This window comes from Pongo pygmaeus, chromosome 8 (genome assembly GCF_028885625.2).
Source record: "Pongo pygmaeus isolate AG05252 chromosome 8, NHGRI_mPonPyg2-v2.0_pri, whole genome shotgun sequence".
Taxonomy (NCBI): Eukaryota; Metazoa; Chordata; class Mammalia; order Primates; family Hominidae; genus Pongo; species Pongo pygmaeus.
The window spans coordinates 124,105,529-124,123,612 of record NC_072381.2 but is presented as its reverse complement, the minus strand read 5'-3'; the positions used below and the strand labels follow the sequence as shown (position 1 = coordinate 124,123,612).

The 18,084-nt window shown below is 40.2% G+C and overlaps 1 protein-coding gene across 1 annotated transcript in view; it reads left to right on the top strand.

Moving 5' to 3' along the window:
* CACUL1 (CDK2 associated cullin domain 1) overlaps positions 1–18,084 on the top strand; it is a 79,435-nt gene that overhangs the window by 29,287 nt on the left and 32,064 nt on the right. The window lies entirely within an intron of this gene.

The window sequence follows — 18,084 nt, the reverse complement described above, 5'->3', positions numbered from 1 at the left end:
TGCTTTTGGTATAGAAGTAGAACAATGTCTAGAAAAATCACTCAGCAATCCCAGCACTTTGAGAGGCCGAGACAGGCGGATCACGAAGTCAGGAGATCTAGACCATCCTGGCCAACATGGTGAAACCCCATCTCTACTAAAATACAAAAAAATTAGCCGGGCGTGGTTGCACACTCCTGTAGTCTCAGCTACTCAGGAGACTGAGGCAGGGAAATCGCTTGAACCTGGGAGGCGGAGGTTGCAGTTAGCTGAGATTGCGTCGCTGCACTCCAGCCTGGCGACAGAGTGAGGCTCTGTCTCAAAAAAAAAAAAAAAAAAAGAAAAGTCACTCCGCGATAGATTACCAAGGTCTATACCACAATTAGGAAGCATCCCAGCAGTTTTGAAATAACCGCAGTTTATAGCGCATGCTGGGGTGTGCTTTGGGCTTGGATATTGTTCTTCACAACTTGTGGTCTGAGATAGCTTAGTTTTTTTTGTCTTTTTTTCCCCAAACAGTTGTTGTACTAAGTAGCATTTTGTTTTGTTTTTCAAATGATGGAGCTGTTTTGTCATAGTCAAATATATACTTTTCTTGTTGTTAGTATAAATTTCTTTCTTCATCTTTTTGCCGCTAACTATAAAATCTTTATTCATTTAACACGTATATTTAGTGCTTAGGCATTGTGTATAAATTGTTGATGAAACCCTAGATCTATGCTTTATAGCTTTTGAGTGATTTGCTTTCTAATTCTTCACTCCACCATCTACCTGAATTCCTACCTGAATCCAGTTTATGGACTTCGGGTCTCGCTGTGGACCCTGTCACACACTTCTGTTCATTTGCCAGTACCCTAGTCAGGTTCATCATCATTTCCCAACTGTTTTACTGAAATGCTTATCTCAACTGCCTTACTTTATTGATATACCTTAATTTAACCAGTTTTTGATTGATGAATATTTAGGTTACTTCCAGTCTTTGGCTATTACTAACAGTGCTGAAGTGAATAGTCAGTCTTGTAAGTAATGTCGTTTACTAAGTCCATATTGTGGTTCACAGAAGTTGTATCAAGTTGCATTCCCATCAGTTCTGTATATATCACAGTGTCTATTTTCCCTCACCCTACAAATACAGCCTATTATGAAACCAAATAATTTTTCGTTTTATATTAATATTGTAATGATTCTTATTAATGATGAAAACATACATCAGAGTGATATTTCTTTTGATGTTAGTTTTTTTTTTTTTTTAATTTTTTTAAGATGGGGGTGTCGCTCTGTCTCCCAGGCTGGAGTGCAGTGGTACAATCATGGCTTACTGCAGCTTTGACCTCCCTGGGCTCAGGTGATCCTCCCACCCCAGCCTCCCCAGTTGCTGGTGCTACAGGTGCATGCCACCATGCCTGGCAAATGTTTTATGTTTTTTGCTTTAGAGATGGGGTTTTGCCGTGTTGCTCATGCTGGTCTCAAACTCCTGGACTCAAGCGATCTGCCAGCCTCGGCCTCCCAAAGTGCTAGGATTACAGGTGTGAACCACTGTGCCCAGCCTGATGTTAGTATTTTTAAAAGGGGTGATATATGATATAAAACCAGGGAATTTAGTTTGTTTTTAGAATCAATACATGTCCCACTTTGAGTTCAGCAATATGGTCTTATGAAAAGTCTAGCTTCAAAATGATTCCTTTTATAAGATTATAAAGATTGTAACCATTATTAAATAGCAGTGGGGAGTGGTTTAAAACATGGGGATCCAGGGCTCTGTTTTCAGCTCTGTCACTCGGCATTTGTGTGTTTGCCTCTTTATTAAACATGCTAATATATATCATCTTACAAATTTTCTTGACATTAAAATGAAGTAGATTTACTAAAATATCTTGTTGCTTCACACTAAGGTGTAAGGTATTTTCTTGACATTAAAAAGAAGTAGATTTACTAAAATATCTGTAGTTCTTTACACTAAGGTGTAAGGTATTTTTTCTTCTGCTTCCTGCCTGGCAGATGCTTCTTCGTTCTTTTCTTGGGCTTAAACTCATTTGTGTCCATCTGTGTAAAGCCTTCCTGGAACTCCTGCACTCCTCTCAAAACAGAACAGACTATTGGCATTTCTTCTGTGGATCCATAGCATCTCAGCAATAAGAACTCTGTTAGGGCAGTGATTGTGTTATTGTTTCTGCTACTTCACAGGCCCTCCCTTGATGGGGAGGGACTCTGTCGTGTTTGTCTTTTTATCCTTAGTGTCTGCCACAATTACAACTCAGCAAATGTGTTTTGGCTGAATGCTGAGTAACTAAATGTGACCTGTACTAATGGAAAGAGTAGCATAATTAGCTTCAGATGACCACTACTCCTGTGCTCTCTAGATTTGTAGGCATTTTATTTATTTGTTCAGTGTGATGTGTGTGGCCTGATGTAATCTTTATTTTATAGAGACCTTAAGGCAGTTTTCATGGGGACAGATCAAGAGAAGGTGCCAGGCATTATGAGCCAGAAACATTTTATTTGGATGGAGCATTTTGTTTGCAGCTCTGGTTTTCGTAATGAAATATTGTTGTTATGAGCCAAAATAAGAGCGTGGGAGGAGTTGCATTTGGCAGATGATCAGAAATTTAGTGCTGGAGTTGATAAATCAATGATTTGGACCTACAGGGCGTCAGCCTCAGTCAAGGGCATCTTAAAATAGCTGTGGGTTTGTATAGTTTATATGTCAGAGGGACTTACTTATTTTTATCCCAAGGCATATCCTGTTAGGGAGATTAAAGAGTATATAAAATAATGTTCCCATATTCTTCAGTTATTTTTGGTGTTGACTTAAAAACTAGAGAACATGGTTTTTAGAGATTTTAGAATAATTTGTTGAATGTAAATATTTTTTACATGACAGCATAATCTAACTTGCTGCCTCTTTTTTTTTTTTTTAAACACATTTCTTTCATTTTGGAAATAATGACTGTTTTACTTCAGGCATTTTAAAGTTTTTTTTGTTGTGTTGTTAAACTAATAAAACAAATAGCTAAGTCCCCTTAGTGTTCTCCTTACTATTATATTTCACTGCATGTGTATCTATACATTTTTACTTACTGCTGGATTGTTCAAAATTGTGACAGTATATTTTGCCTTGATTTTTTTAAACCAGGCTCTTCTCTCGTCCTTATTAACTCCCCCCTTCTTGTTTATTTATGAGACAGTGTCTCAGTCTGTTACCTAGACTGGAGTGCAGTGGTGTGATCCTGGCTCACTGCAGCCTTGACCTCCTGGGCTCAAATGATCCTCCGGCCTCAGCACCCCCGAGTAGCTGGGACTACAGGTGTGCACCACCATGCCTAGCTAATTTTTGTATTTCTTGTAGAGGTGGGGTTTTTACCATGTTGCCCAGGCTGGTGTTGAACTTCTGGACTCAAGTGATCTTCCTGCCTTGGCCTCCCAAAGTGCTGGTATTACAGACATGGGACACCACCACTCCCTGCTGTTCTTTCTTTAAATGTAATAATGAAATTCTATTTATTTTTATTTTTCTGTATCTCCCAGAGCCTCAAAATGTACATTTCCAATTCTGGTATTTTCCTGTACCAATGAATGGAAATAGATGACTATAGAGAGTAAATTGGTTTACCAGTTCAGTAAATAATATTCTGAATAGTTTTGGAAAATTCTATGGAAACATTTAGAAATTACCATATTTTTTGTGAGAGACCAGGACCCTCAGATTAGGACCTACACTTGCCTGTTGGATTTGAATTTCATCTTATAGATACCTCATACTGAGGTCTAAATCTAAATTCCTCTTCATTCAAATTAGTTTCTTTCTGAGGCTTGGTATTTCATATTCCTTTTAGCTTTTTCTCTCCTATTTCTGGGTGCTAGTTAAGGTGGATGGAATACTGTAATATCTCTTGCTCTGTCCTCTTTGATTCCCATTGTTGTCTTCCTCTTCCATGTCATCATTGGTTCATGCCTGCACTAGTGGAGTATTCTTTTAATTGGTTTGTCTTCCTGCAGTCTCTTCTTTTGGCTGAACAACCTAAAAACCCTAATTTGATGGACATACTTTCTTGTTCAAAAATCTAAAATATTATTTACTGCTTTCCTTAATTAATCACAGCTGATTTTTTGGTCAGTGTAAAAAAAACTGAGTGGTTTTATTGGTTGCAGGGGTTCCTAGTGGGAACCCTAATGTATCCTATTTAAGTATGACTCTATTGGGTCTGGTAGTGGACATATAATTGATAAGACTAGATAGTGTGGACCGCCCCCCCTGCTGAGAGCAATTACAAAAATTAGACCACAGAACTAACAAAGTGAATTATAGGGCCAGGATCTAAGAGAAGAAGGAAACTCAGATAGAGGAACCTAACATTTGAGCCATTTGTCTACTGGGGTCACCTATTTATTCTGGAAAAGGAGGGTAATGAGCTGAGAAATTTAATAGAGCTTTGACACACTTGTGGGGGTTGGGTAGTAAATTGGAGTATAAGGCCCATTAAACCGAAGTACCACATCTCAGGACTAGCAAGAATAAAAAAATAAAGACTAGCCTTCTCAGTTGCTAAAGCCTGATTCCTGATTTGGATTAAGATGGTCTTGATTTGGCCGGGTGCGGTGGCTCATGCCTGTAATCCCAGCACTTTGGGAGGCTGAGGAGGGCGGATCACAAGGTCAGGAGTTCAAGACCAGCCTGGCCAAGATGGTGAAACCCTGTCTCTACTAAAAATACAAAAAAATTAGCTGGGTGTGGTGGTGGGCGCCTGTAATCCCAGCTGCTTAGGAGGCTGAGACAGATAATTGCTTGAACCCGGGAGGTGGAAGTTGCAGTGGTGCCACTGCACTCCAGCCTGGGCGACAGAGCCAGATTCCGTCTCCCAAAAAGAAAAAAAAGGTGGTCTTGATTTGCTAGAGCCTCGATTAAGCTTACTAGTAGCAAAAGTAAATTCTAGAGAGATACCATTATCCTAGGCATCAGATTGTTTGCATAGTTTTTCATGAGCAGTATCTGGCACTTAATCAGAAATAACTAGTCATAGTAGGAAATGAGGCATCAAACCAGGTGAAATTGTGAAGTACATTTTTAGGCAAGAATTGGGAGAATTCATCACCAGTAGTTTCTTAAACAAATAAAAGTGTTTTTCAGATAGAAAGAAAATGTTCCCAGATGAAAACTTGAAGATTCACTTAGGAATGAAGAAGGGAAAAGATAAATATGCAAGTGTGGGTCAATAATAATGATAATGTCTTCTAGGGTATAAGAATATATATATATATATATATATAAAATCAAAACTCGTGACAATAATGTGTAAGGTTGAAGGGGGGAGTGAAGGTTTGAAATGTTCTGAAGCCCTTGCATTGTCCAGGAAATGGTAAAGCACTACTTTATTTTAGACTATGATGTGACAAGGATATAGTCTGTAGTAAAAAAACATAGTTAACAAGACATAGAGGAGAAAAAAATGGAATAATTTTAAAATAAATCAAGAAAGGATTTTTTAAAAGTACAGAGAACAGATGAGATAAATAGAAAAATAGTAGGATAATAAACTTCAACATGTCTGTTATTATATGAAATGTTAAAGACTAAGTGCTACATTAAAAAAAGGAAGACAATTTCAGACTGGTACTGTTCCTTGTGGAGCAGGGCTACCCCATGGGCAGTGTGTCTAGAGTAGCAGCTCAGAGGCAGTTCTGCACTCATACCTACTTTTAATTATATGCAAATTAAGGGCAGTATGCAGAAATTTCTAGAATGAGGGAGAGGATGGTAACTTCTGGGTTATTGGGTTGTTGCCATGGAAAGGGGCAGTAACTTCTGGGTGTTGCCATGGCAATGGTCAACTGACATGGCACACTGGTGGGCATGTCTTATGGGGAGGTGCTTTTGCCCTAACCTGTTTTTAGCTAGTCCTCCATTTGGTTCTGATGTCCAAGCCCCACCTTTGGAGTAGATTTCTTCCTCCTATTATTAAGTTGAGAACTTTCACCTTTTCAATTAAAGGAAGCATTTACGGCTTCTCTTTGGCATATCTGAATTGCCAACATCATTTCTCTTGCTCTTTGGAGCCATTATTAAGTAAAGTAAGGGTTGTTTGAACATGTGCTGTGATGATCGTGACAGTTGAACTGATAACCGAGATGGCTAAGTGACTGACAGATGGATAGTGTCAACAGTGTGCATATGCTGGACAAAGTGCTGATAGATATCTCAGGCGGGATGGAGCTGGATGGTGTTAAGATTTCATCACGTTACTCAGAAGGGCATACAGTTTAAAACTTAAGAATTGTGGCTGGGCGCGGTGGCTCACGCCTGTAATCCCAGCACTTTGGGAGGCTGAGGTGGGCAGATCACCTGAGGTCGGGAGATTGAGACCAGCCTGACCAACATGGAGAGACCCCATCTCTACTAAAAAAAAATACAAAATTAGCCAGGCATGGTGGCATGTCTGTAGTCCCAGCTACTTAGGAGGCTGAGGCAGGAGAATCGCTTGAACCTGTGAGGTGGAGGTTGCAGTGAGCCGAGATCGCGCCATTGCACTCTACCCTGGGTGACAAGAGCGAAACTCCGTCTCAAGAAAAAAAAAAAAGTTTGTTTCTGGAGTTTTCTGTTTAATATTTTCAGACTGTGGTTGACTGGGTAACTTAAATCTCAGGGAAACTGGATAAGGTGGGGGACCACTATAATGGATAGATGGATATAAAATCTTTTAAAACTGTCTTAAATGACACTTCCTCATTTCATTTTTTCTATGTGTATTTCTGAATCCAGAATCCATTGAAACAATTGTGAGGCATTTTCTCCCCAAGTAATGTCGATACATTTATTGTATATGCTAATGCGTTATCTAAAAGAGAGTATATTTTCACCAAATAAAAATATTCTGACGTTTTGATATAGTAGTTTTATAGTCAAGTGACCCATTCACAGTTCTTTTGTCAGTGCTTTGGAACTCACACTGTACGTTAGCCCCAGTAAACAGTGTTGACACAGAGATTTGGTTCCTCGGCCAGGACAGTAACATTTCAAGTGGGAGGATGAGCGCCGGTATTGCTAGCCTGCATTCAGGGTCCTGTTGAGGAGACACCACAGAGACAAAGGTGCTGGAAATGTTGCAATTTTATCTCAAATCAGGCTGAATTTACAGTAGTTTAATTAAAAGGAAGTTAACTGATTACATTTAAACCATATTAATAAAATTAGAGTAATATTGATGTTTAACTGTATCTTGGTTTTAAGCAAAATAAGTTGACTGTCAAATAAATTAATAATGGAAATTAATAGAAACTAAACCGTAATCAGCCAACAGTACTTAACTTTGATTCACTATTTATAGACTCCAATTTGCATATAAAATCTTTACTGCCAGATTGCCAATAAAGTGAGCTAGTCCCTTGGTGGTTAAAATCAGACCAAGGATTGCGTTGCTGTTTATTTTTTGTCCAGTGGGTGGCAGCATAACTCAACTGGTTATCTTGTGTATGGTCATTTGAAATTTTTTATGCGTTTTAAAGGTTTTAATTTCTAATTCTCTTGTACTACAAAGTGTATTCTAAGAAAACTTTCCTCCTCCAAATACTCTGTTTATTCCTTGCTAAAGTGAATAAGATTTTAGATAATAAGAAAATTGCTTGATATCCTTTCTTCATAGGTTTCAAATAAAATAAATATCATTGCAACTGGTAAATAGCCCTTTATATGTGTGTTCTACTGAAAATGTTTCTAAGTTATATGGAGATCTGCTTTTTTCCTCTCTACTAGAACTTAAAGCAGTTGTCATGGCAAATCCAAGAATTTGCCGGGGAGACACCCTAACCCTCGATCATTCAATAGGCTCTCATTCAGACCGTGATTCTAATAAGTTTACTATCTTCCTTTGAAAGAAAGGATTTTGTTTGCATTTTCATGTGCCTTCATAGGACTTAACATAATACCAGGCCCAAAAATAGAGATCCAGTAAAAAGTACTTGGTATAAATTGATTACAAAAACATATGCTGGCTTTACCACTGACATTACCAGAGGCATGTATTTGTTCCAGGTAAAACATCATCCAGAACTTGGGAAATGAGCAGGAGAGTAAAATCACATAAATAATAGCTATTTGCATTTGTACAGAGTACATTTGCATGGTGTACAGATTACAGTTATGAATTGTATTCTTTTTAAGATATACTTTGTTTGAGACCAAACTGTGTAACTTAAGTTAGAAAAGATAGGGAAAAAGGTTTCCTTTCCAAAATAATAGCAAATAGGTATAAGTAGTGTAAGTAAGTTAGTGTTTGCTGTGTTACATAGAGATAAAGTATGTGGGGAAGTGAGAAGTCAGCCTAGCCTATCTGGCTTCTTTGGATATTTCTCCATTTAGTAATCCTTGAACCTTTTATAGCTGCTCAGTGGCACCTAGCTAGTTACTTTAAAAGCTAGTATTAGATTACAGATTATTTCATGTAGATAAGCTAAATGAACCCAGGAACACAGAAGCCAGATTTAACTCAGTTTATTAAGTCCAAATAGTATTTGGAAAATGAAGGAAGTCCTATTTTAGAAATAAATCAAGAAAAAAATTTCATATAATAATAGTAGCTTAAGAAGTAAAAGATCTAAGTGAAAAGAGAAATATCTTCTATCTTAGACTCAATTGACTTTATTGTAGTTTTCAATTGAAAACCATGCTTACAGTTTATATGAGAAGTTTCTAATATGTATGTTATAGCTCTTAAATAGCTCCTGAAGATCAGTTACCTTCTATATCACTATTTTTTTGGATATTATTCTAATATGGAAATAATATCTGCACAGCAAGAATGGGAATGGAATGTCAGATGTATTTGTCTATTTGGAAAGAAATTCCTTTTTTTTTTTTTTTGAGACGGAGTTTAGCTTTTGTTGCCCAGGCTGGAGTGCAATGGTGCCATCTCAGCTCACTGCAACCTCCGCCTCCCGGATTCAAGCGATTCTCCTGCCTTGGCCCCCTGAGTAGCTGGGATTACAGGCATGTGCCACCACACCCGGCTAATTTTATATTTTTAGTAGAGACGGGATTTCTCCATGTTGGTCAGGCTGGTCTTGAACTCCTGACCTCAGGTGATCTGCCCGCCTTGGCTTCCCAAAGTGCTGGGATTACAGGTGTGAGCCACCATGCCCGGCCGAGAAATTCCATTTTTATGAAGCGTCTTTGTCAGCTTCCAGTGCGTAATGGGTGTTGTTTCTAGAGCCTTGACACATCTGTCCGTGGCAGTATGGTATTGCTCTGGAACGTCATGGAATAAGCTGGACTAAAAGCATATTACCCATTAGTAGTTTTTGCTATAGTTAGTCATCTAAAGGCAGATTTTTAGAAAAAGAAATTCCCAATTTGATTGAGAAAATAGTATTAAGGATCCTTGAGATGGTATCCAGGTGCATTTGTATGGGATACAAAAATGCCAACGTTGTACTTATTGTAGGAATAAATGTTAAAGGACTTGGAATAAACTATTTGAGAATTTTTAACATTTCCATTTGACTCTTTTAAAAATAGTTTCCATTTTTCTGCTGAAATTCTCCCATCTTTTTGTGCATATTATCTGCCTTTTCTAGTAGGCTATTGCATATATTAGTCATAGTTATTTTAAAGTGTCTATGATAGCTCCTTCATGTGGGACATCTCTGTGCATGCTGAATGTTTAATTCTTGACATAATTCTTGACAGTGGGCTGTGTTTTTGTTTTTTTGGTCTTAGTTTTTTATTGAGTGTTGGACATTGTATGTAAAAAGAACAGTTTAGCTTAAAAAGAACAGTTTCTGCTTAGAAATGGGCATGCCTCGGCTGGGCGCAGTGGCTCACGCCTGTAATCCCAGCACTTTGGGAGGCTGAGGCAGGTGGATCACAAAGTCAGGAGATCGAGACCATCCTGGCTAACACGGTGAAAACCCGTGTCTACTAAAAATACAAAAAATTAGCCGGGCGTGGTGGTGGGCGCCTATAGGCCCAGGTACTTGGGAGGCTGAGGCAGGAGTAAGGCGTGAACCTGGGAGGTGGAGCTTGCAGTGAGCCGAGATCGCGCCACTGTACTCCAGCCTGGGCGACAGAGCGAGACTCCGTCTCAAAAAAATAATAATAATAAATAAAATAAAAGTAAATATCTTCACGGGCTGTGTGGTCTTTGTCTAGCTCCTGTGCTCAACTCTGCTGGTGCAGGTGAAAGCAGCCACACAGATTACATAAAGAATGGGCATTGCTGTGTTCCAAAACAACTGTACTTAATCAAAACAGGGTGTAGACAAGATTTGGCCCACAGCCTCTAGTTTGCTGATCTCTGGTCTGGTGTGCAGGTGAGTTCCCTCCCCCACTCTCCCCTCCCCTGTCCTGCCCCGCACACACCCTGTGGCAACCAAATTTTACCTTGTATCTTTGGGGAACTTTGGGAGTAAGCAAGTTTCCTGTGCTTCCATCAGCAGCAGTATATTTTTGCTTCATAATAGTGTGGAAACCTGGGCGTGAGTGGATTTTCTACCATCCTGAAAATGGTTGCTGATCTTTGCTTGTCAGGAGGGCGGGAGGATCACCTGCCTGTCTTCCAGTGGTAGACAGTTTTTGCCTAAGGTCAAAGAAGGGTCACCAGGGTGCAGGGTTTCTTACCCCTTCCTTTCAGCAAATGGCTTTTGCTTTGAATCTGGGTAGGTTCTGGGGCACAGGCAGTTTTTGTTCATGTCTTCCATTGGCAGTTAATCCCCACCTTTTTTGTCATGGAGGACCCCATGATGTGTTCATCGGCTTCTTTAGGTATTCCTGCTTCATCCTCAGGTCTTACTAAGCCCGGCACATCTTGCTATGGAGGATGGCCTCTCAGATTTCTTTCACTGCCCCCAGTCCTTCTCTTGATGACCCAGTGGAAACCCACGGAAAATAGTTGGAGAGGAGGCGCTGGCACTGACTGCCCTTGTGTTGAAGCTCCGAGGGATTCTACACTGTTAGTTCACACTTGGCCTTTAATGATTCATTACAGTTTCTGTTGTTTGCTTACCTGCTTTTATGACTACCATCACCAACAGAGAAATAGTCCATGTGTCCTTTATTTTTTTTAGAGGAGCTTGTCGCTCTGAAATTCTTCTCACCTAGTTGGACATTGCAAATGTAAGTTAAAGAAACCTTAGGTGTCTGATGAGCTCAAAAAATTATGATTATTTTGGTTAACCAGCTTTTCCTTACCATAAGAGTGGGAGTGATGTTCTTTCACAGCTTTCCGCATTCTAAGCTGAGGTGGAACTTGAGTTATATTTTGATAACTTTATACTCCCTGAATTTGATACTAGTCAAGAAGCCGTTAACTTTTAAGAGAAAAATTCACCTATGTTAATGTTAAAATGTTAGTGCATCATATTTTTACTGATTTCAGTGCAGTTTGCAGCTAAATTGTCCTGCAGTAAATGCCTGTGTTACATGGGTGATTACTGCTCAGTTTTCTCTTGAATCCTGCAGACTTCCTTACTGTAGAGCTCCTCTCATTTCTTGGAAGAGGCTTAAGGTGTAGGGTTCCTAAATGCTTAACAGGTGGGCCAGCTGTTTACAGACTTCCCTGAAGTTCTCACTAGAAATACACACCTCTGGAAAGTTTCCGAATCAAGACTTTGGAGTGTGGCAAAGGAATCTGTGTCATTACCAGTCGCTTCAGGTGACTGGTATGCTTCAGTCCTAATGCTTCAGGAGAGAAGCATTCTTTGAGGTCCACTGGCCTATGGAAATGTACCATTGTTCCTGAACCTAGTCTCTCTCTTAAGCAGGGAGCGCAGTATAGCTTACGTTTAAGAATAAGATTGTGGGCCGGGCGCGGTAGTTCACGCCTGTAATCCCAGCACTTTGGGAGGCCGAGGCGGATAGATCACGAAGTCAGGAGATCGAGACCATCCTGGCTAACACGGTGAAACCCTGTCTCTACCAAAAATACAAAAATTAGCCAGGCGTGGTGGCGGGCACCTGTAGTCCCAGCTACTCAGGAGGCTGAGGCAGGAGAATGGCGTGAACCTGGGAGGTGGAGCTTGCAGTGAGCCGAGATCGCGCCACTGCACTCCAACCTGGGCGACAGAGGGAGACTGTGTCTCAAAAAAAAAAAAAAAAAGAATAAGGTTGTGTTATTGCTGATGCCACTCAACACATTTGCACAGCTAGAGTGCTAGTCTGAATTAGAAGTATCCGTGCAGACCTGGATAACATAAACAGCAAAGCATAGCCTAAGTATCCAGTGACAAGGGACTGATGATATAGACAATGATGTGTCCAAACGGTTGTTAAAATTAGGTTATGGAAAGAAATTTGACCTGGAAGAGATGGTGATGATCTATAGCTGGGCGATAAAATCAGGTTACAAAATAAGCCATATTTGTTTAGAAACAGACACACGCACACAGAGAAAAAAAAAAAAAGAACAAAAATACCAAAATGGTAATAATTTTCTACCAATGTTGGTAGTGGTTATTTTTTTCTTTTTTTTTTTTTTGAGACGGAGTCTCGCTCTGTTGCCCAGGCTGGAGTGCAGTGGCGCGATCTCGGCTTACTGCAAGCTCCACCTCCCAGGTTCATGCCATTCTCGTGCCTCAGTCTCCCGAGTAGCTGGGACTACAGGCGCCTGCCACCACGCCCGGCTAATTTTTTATATTTTTAGTAGAGACGGGGTTTCACCGTGTTAGGATGGTCTCGACCTCCTGACCTCGTGATCCGCCTGCCTCGGCCTCCCAAAGTGCTGGGATTACAGGGTGTGAGCCACTGCGCCCGGCCGGTAGTGGTTATTTTTCTATAGTTGCATTTTAAATTTTTAAAAATTTCAATGAAGATATATTACTTTTACAAAGATACATGTTTTGTCATGTTTATTAGGTCCTTCTCTTCCATCCCTTCTTCCTGTCTACTTCATTCTAGCATGCAAAAGTCACTTACTTATTTGAAGACAACCAGAATGCTTTTGTGAAGATAAAAGCACATATTCTTAATTTTTTTCGTGTTTCATTTTGGTTGGATGGGGACGAGGATGGGGATTGTTGGAGGAGGGATATAAATATGAAATTGTAGAACTCGTTTGTATTTTACATCTGCATTGTCCAGTTAGTTATGTGTAACCATTACAATTAAAATGAGGTAAATATTTGGTTCCTTAGTTTAATTAATCACATTCCAAGGCTCAATAGCCACACGTGGCCATTGGTTACCACATTGGACAGTGCAGATATAGAGCATTCCCATCACTACAGAAAGTTCCTTTGGGCAGTACTGACCCACATGATAGTATATTTAAGTCTGTTGACTAGTAAAATTATTTGAACAAATAATCCTCTTCTAAAATTATTAATATACATCAAATTAGGGTGACTGACCAATCAACCTTCCTTGTTTAGCTTTGAAAATTAAAGATGACAAGCTTTCTTTCCCCTTCCCTTCTGTGAACGTGTGGTATGTATATCAAATCTCTCTTTTCCTTTCTTGCTGTAAGGCATTTCTCACACTAGGACCATGTATGTATATGTATATATTTTTAGTGATATTTCGCAGATTTCGCTATTTAAACTGGACAACTGAAATTATTTTTTATATAATTATGCATAAGACTATTATTTAGTTCTACCTTTTTTAATTTAAAAGTTGTTTTGAAATTATTGTCTATAACATCTGTATGAAGTTACTCAGTGCAACAGTCTGGTAACAAAGGATTAGCACGAAGCTATCAATATGACATCTGATTAAATAAATAGTACATTCAAGCATCTTACAGAAATAGATATTCTTAAAGTGTGTGTGTTTTGAGGACTTCAGAGGGTATCCAAAAGCCTTTCAGGGCGGGTCTATAAGTAATGATGGTTAGACGCTGGTGCCTTAGCATGAATCTTCGTTTCCATGTGCTTGCGGGGTGAGGAAGCCATTTTCATTAAGAATGTCCCAGATGAAACAGAGAAAATTATTAATTTTATTAAATTGTGACTTTATACTTTAAAAAATATTTTATGTAAAGAAATGGGATACTGCATACCAGAGTACAGTGGCGGTTTTGAGAAAAGGTGCTTATGTGGTTGTATGAATTGAACTAACCCTGCTTTTCCGCATAGAACACTATTTTCACTTGAAAAAATGACTGACAAACTGTGGTTAGACTTTGGTATTTGACAGACATTTTCTCAGAAATTAGTGAACTAAGATTGTCACTTCAAGGAAAATGACTGACAGTATTTATTGCCAATAATGAAACTTCAGCTTTGAAGTGAAAATTAAAATTTTGGAAAATTTGTATCTACCACTGTGACCTTGATAGCTTCCCAATACTTAAAAAGATTTCTGATGAGATAGGTGTTGATACTGTCTCATCAGAGATGTATTTTTTTGATATTGTCTAATGAAATCAACATTGGGAAGCTCTACATAACTCAGAGAATCAGTATTTTCCAAATGACCAATATGTGATGTAATAAAATGTATATGGAAAAGATCCATTCAAAGTAGAAGATAGACCAGTGGTTTTTAATGGAATAGAGTACAAAAAATTCATTGATCCTTTCAGAAAATAACACATCACAACTGATTTCATTGCAGAAGCAGATATGAGAATCCAGCTGTCTTCTATTAAGCTAGGCTCTAAAGAGACTTGCAAAAATGTAAAAACAGTGATACTCCTCTTACTAAATTTTGTTTTGGTAAATAGTTATTTTTCATAAAAATAAGATGGTGATGAGTTTGTTATTGTCATTTTAGAATGAATTAATAAGTATTTTTAGAACCTAGTTTTAATTTTTATTATGGTAAATACTCATAGATACAACCTGCATATAAACAAAAAGCTTTTTGGAATCTTGAGTTGTTTTTAGGAATGTGAAGGTTTCCAGAGACCAAAATGTTAGCGAGAACCACTGGAATAAAACTGACTACAAGATACATTGTTAGGGAAAGTGCAGATGTGTGTGATTATACCTTAGCATTTGTGTATAAAGAGCTATAAATGGGACATTTATTTTCTAGTATAGGCATAAAGTTCTTCTGGAAGGATATAAAAAATATTGGTTGGTTCAGGGAGGAAGGAATGAAAGGAAAACTTACTCTAAACCCATTTGAACTCATTTGAATTTTAAACCAGACGAATGCATTACTCATTATTTAAAAAATGTTGTCACACAGCTATATTACAAAACTCAGGGAATCTAGATCTGTTAAGAAAAATTGGAGCAAGTTTGGAGTAATGGTGACGGCAGTGGCAGCCCATCTGGTGTGGCTACTGCCATCACGCTGCTGTAGCAGGGAGGCATCACGGGTGGGGCTGCATGCTCCATGGAGCCGGCAGGAGCCTCTTCTGAGTTGGGGAGGGAGCACACTGGGTGCTGCTGCAGCCACCCAATCCACTGGAGCTGTGGACTCAGGCATCCCCGCATTCTTGGGGGCCCAGGAAGGACCCCCTGCCCTTGAAGGCTCAGAAGTGTCTGTTCCTACTGCCTGGCTTTTCCAAGCTGTTGGCACCCACTCTGATCTTGGAGCAAAGTTGGGGGCGAGCCCAGGTGCTGTCACAGCCTGGCCAGCTGTGCACACGCTCAGGGCAGTGCTAACACACTAGCCCTCTGCTGCCTCGGCCCCCTCCAGACTTTGGACACCAACAAGCACAGAAAGGAAGCCGAGGGGTGCTGAGGGCAGCTTGGCGCTGGCCTGCAGGTGCCCTTTGGCACCTACAGCCTGGGCACCATGAATGGCAGCAGGAGGCAGACAGGTTCCTGGGTGGAAGAGGGCGGGTCCCCAGTGAGGCCTCCACCTTCAAGCTAAGGAGGGCCTGAAGGCTAGGGGCCAGGCTGCCGGTCCTACAGACTGGAGTGGGAACTTGTGGTGCCTTTTCCAGGCTTGCCTATGGCTGGCTATGGACCAGTGGGCACGTACTTCCTCCCCTCTGGGCTCATAAAAGCCCTGGGCTTACCCAGAGCTGAACAGTTGTTGAGATGACCAGCTGCAGAGAGGAGCCACTCACTTTAGGGCCTGTTTTCTGCTGAGAGCTGTGCAAACAGTGGGACGACCAGCTGCAGAGAGGAGCTACCCTTTCTGCTAGGAGCTGAACACTTGTCCGGACACCTTGGCTGTGGAAAGGAGCTGCTCCCTGTAGGTTTCCTCTGAGCTGTTCTGTGCTCAATGAAGCTCCTCTTCGTCTTGCTCCTCCACTTGTCTGCGTACCTTTCTTCTGGTCACAGGACAAGAACTCAGGACCCACTGAATGGCGAGGCTAAAAGAGTTGTAACACAAACAGAGCTGAGACATGCCACTTGCTCGCCACATTGCGGGCGAAGAGAAGGAAAGAAGAGCTGTGGCCCTTCGGGAAGCCCCGACCTGGGAGCTCCCTGAGCCAGGGCTGTGACTCCCTCTTTGGGGCCCTTTGGTTCTTGGAGTTTCCAGCTTCCAGGCACCACCATATTTCCCAGTGCCATCTGTGGAAGCTGCTTGTGGTGTGCCTGGTCCGACCACAGCCTCTTGGAGAGCCGACACCTGTGCCAGCACCTGGAGCTGCCTGCCCTGCTGCAGCAGCCGGCATGTCTGACTGTGTGCAGTGCCCGGACCCCATGCTCGCTCACACACCCCTTGCCATTCCACACCTGACTTGCCCTTGGCAGGTGTGAGATCTAGGCCAGTAGCGTTGAGCCGAGCGCAGCCTGCCAGGTCGAGTGGGCAAAATGAGCCCAGTGGGCCTGAGCAAAACTCAGGTAAAGGTGCCGCTGGCCACAGGTGTTTCTGGCCAGAAAAACAACACCCCAAAGATCCTGTAACAATGGTTATTATTTTTCTGGCAGTTTTTTTCTTGTTTTCTTTGGGGAAAAAGCAAAGCTTGCTTGTTTAGGGGTAAAAAACTTGAATGTCCAAGCCAAATACTGTCATGTTGAAATAAGGTAAATCAAATAGGTAACAGTTTCCCCAATGGGGCCTAGAGTGTATTGAACTTAAATTTTAAGGAGAAACAATTTGATTAGGTTTTTTTTTTTTTAAATGACATTTATTTCTAGGTTCCTAGGAAGGAGTTTAGGTTTATTTTAGAAGACTGCTAAAATTTATAGTCCTGTCATTTAAAAGGTTTTGAATAAGGGCTACATGAAATGTACTTTTTTACTCTGTAGAAAAAGCTGTGTTCTGACATTTGATTCAGTATAGAAAGCACTTTTTAATACTCATAGTCTTTGAGACTGGGAGTTCTTGAACAAGGAATTCAATTTTATTTATTCTGTCTGCTGTAAATGTACTTTTTGATCAATGTTTATACTTTTAACTTTTGGATAAAGTGATCTTTTGTAAAAAGAGAACATTATTTTAATGCAACAGCTTTTAAGATTTTTTTTTCACGTAATACTTCTAAAATTTATTTCTTTGAATGCCGAAAAACCATTTTTAGAGTTCTTCGAAGCAGTTTAGAAAAAGATGTTACATATGATTCTGTTCATTAGTTATAGTTAAAAGTTTGCCTATAACATGGAACCATTTTCCCTAAGTTCTTTAGTTAACAAAGAATGCTTTTAAAAATGTTATTAGGCCAGGTGCGGTGGCTCACAGCTGTAATCCCAGCACTTTGGGAGGCCAAAGTGGGTGGATCACTTGAGGTCAGGAGTTCTAGACCAGCCTGGCCAACATGGCGAAACCCTGTCTCTCCTAAAAATACAAAAAAATTAGCTGGGTGTGGTTGCCCACACCTGTAATCCCAGCTACTCAGGAGGCTGAGACAGAGCAATCCTTTGAACCTGGGAGATGGAGGTTGCAGTGAGCCGAGATGATGCCATTGCACTCCAGCCTGGGTGACAGAGTAAGACTCCATCTCAAAAACAAAAATGTTGGATTTTTTTTGAAGCATTAGACAAATGGGTAGTTAATTCAGAAAGGAGTTTACTTACTAGTTGCATATACATGTGTAATACTTGACGTTTTCAAAACACACACTATTTTCTTTGATTTCCTTCATGTCTTAGAAGTACCACAGCTAGTATTTTTCCTATTTTGGATATATGGAAATTGAAATTCAGAGGGCAAAATGAATTTCCTAATGTCATACAGCCTTGTTAAGTAGGAATTTAGATTTAAATAATGCTAAATTAGATTTAGAGTCAAAGTTTAGATTTAAACAAGACCCTTTCCTTGCAAAACAATGCATT